Source organism: Heptranchias perlo, unplaced genomic scaffold, assembly GCF_035084215.1.
Source record: "Heptranchias perlo isolate sHepPer1 unplaced genomic scaffold, sHepPer1.hap1 HAP1_SCAFFOLD_1542, whole genome shotgun sequence".
Lineage (NCBI taxonomy): Eukaryota > Metazoa > Chordata > Chondrichthyes > Hexanchiformes > Hexanchidae > Heptranchias > Heptranchias perlo.
This window is the reverse complement of record NW_027138799.1, coordinates 6040-8052: the sequence shown is the minus strand read 5'-3', so window position 1 is coordinate 8052 and position 2013 is coordinate 6040.

Sequence of the window (2013 nt, the reverse complement as noted above, 5' to 3'; positions counted from 1 at the left end):
CTTTCGGATGAGACATCAAACCAATGCCCCGTTTTCCCTCTCAGGTGGACTTAAAAGATCCTATGGCACTATTTCAAAGAAGAGCAAGGGAGTTCTCCCCGGTGCCCTGGCCAATATTTATCCCTCAACCAACACCAATAAAGTAGATTATCTGGTCATTATCACATTGCTGTTTGTGGGACCTTGCTGTGCGCAAATCGGCTGCTGTGTTTCCTACATTACAACAGTGACTACACTTCAAGAGTACTTTTTTTTCTTTTTTTTTATTCGTTCACGGGATGTGGGCGTCGCTGGCAAGGCCGGCATTTATTGCCCATCCCTAATTGCCCTCGAGAAGGTGGTGGTGAGCCGCCTTCTTGAACCGCTGCAGTCCGTGTGGTGACGGTTCTCCCACAGTGCTGTTAGGAAGGGAGTTCCAGGATTTTGACCCAGCGACAATGAAGGAACGGCGATATATTTCCAAGTCGGGATGGTGTGTGACTTGGAGGGGAACGTGCAGGTGGTGTTGTTCCCATGCGCCTGCTGCCCTTGTCCTTGTCCTTCTAGGTGGTAGAGGTCGCGGGTTTGGGAGGTGCTGTCGAAGAAGCCTTGGCGAGTTGCTGCAGTGCATCCTGTGGATGCTACACACTGCAGCCACAGTGCGCCGGTGGTGAAGGGAGTGAACGTTTAGGGTGGTGGATGGGGTGCCAATCAAGCGGGCTGCTTTATCTTGGATGGTGTCGAGCTTCTTGAGTGTTGTTGGAGCTGCACTCATCCAGGCAAGTGGAGAGTATTCCATCACACTCCTGACTTGTGCCTTGTAGATGGTGGAAAGGCTTTGGGGAGTCAGGAGGTGAGTCACTCACCGCAGAATACCCAGCCTCTGACCTGCTCTCGTAGCCACAGTATTTATATGGCTGGTCCAGTTAAGTTTCTGGTCAATGGTGACCCCCAGGATGTTGATGGTGGGGGATTCGGCGATGGTAATGCCGTTGAATGTCACGGGGAGGTGGTTAGACTCTCTCTTGTTGGAGATGGTCATTGCCTGGCACTTATCTGGCGCGAATGTTACTTGCCACTTATGAGCCCAAGCCTGGATGTTGTCCAGGTCTTGCTGCATGCAGGCTCGGACTGCTTCATTATCTGAGGGGTTGCGAATGGAACTGAACACTGCAGTCATCAGCGAACATCCCCATTTCTGACCTTATGATGGAGGGAAGGTCATTGATGAAGCAGCTGAAGATGGTTGGGCCTAGGACACTGCCCTGAGGAACTCCTGCAGCAATGCCCTGGGGCTGAGATGATTGGCCTCCAACAACCACTACCATCTTCCTTTGTGCTAGGTATGACTCCAGCCACTGGAGAGTTTTCCCCCTGATTCCCATTGACTTCAATTTTACTAGGGCTCCTTGGTGCCACACTCGGTCAAATGCTGCCTTGATGTCAAGGGCAGTCACTCTCACCTCACCACTTTAATTGGTTGTAAAGTGCTTTGGGACGTCCTCAGGTCGTGAAAGGCTCATAAGGCATTATATAAATGGAATTCTTAATTTCTTTGTCTGACCATTTAATTTTCCTCAATGATGATTTTATTTAATTATTTTCTGAAGTGACACTGGACTTCCATTTGCTGGGGAGTGGAGCTTGGGTCTTAAGTAGGTTTCAAGGAGGGTCTTAAAGGAGGAGAGAGGCAGAGAGGTTTGGGGAGGGAATTCTAGACGGCTGGAGGCATGGTCGCCAATGGTGGGGCAAAGGAAGTCGGGGATGCGCAAGAGACCGGAGTTGGAGGAGCGCAGAGATCTCGGAGGCTTGTAGGAGGTTACAGAGATAGGGCGGGGCGAGGCCATGGAGTCATACTTCATTAAAATCCTGGTGACAAGCATTGTTATTTTAACTGTTCATAGTTTCCCCCAAGAACCAGCTGACCTTTTGGGGGCACATTTTTACACCAATTCTGACGAAGAGGATCTACTCTACTGAGGTTCAGAACAATAAAATGCAAACTGTTAGCTGATCGCAGTTGTTTCCTAATTC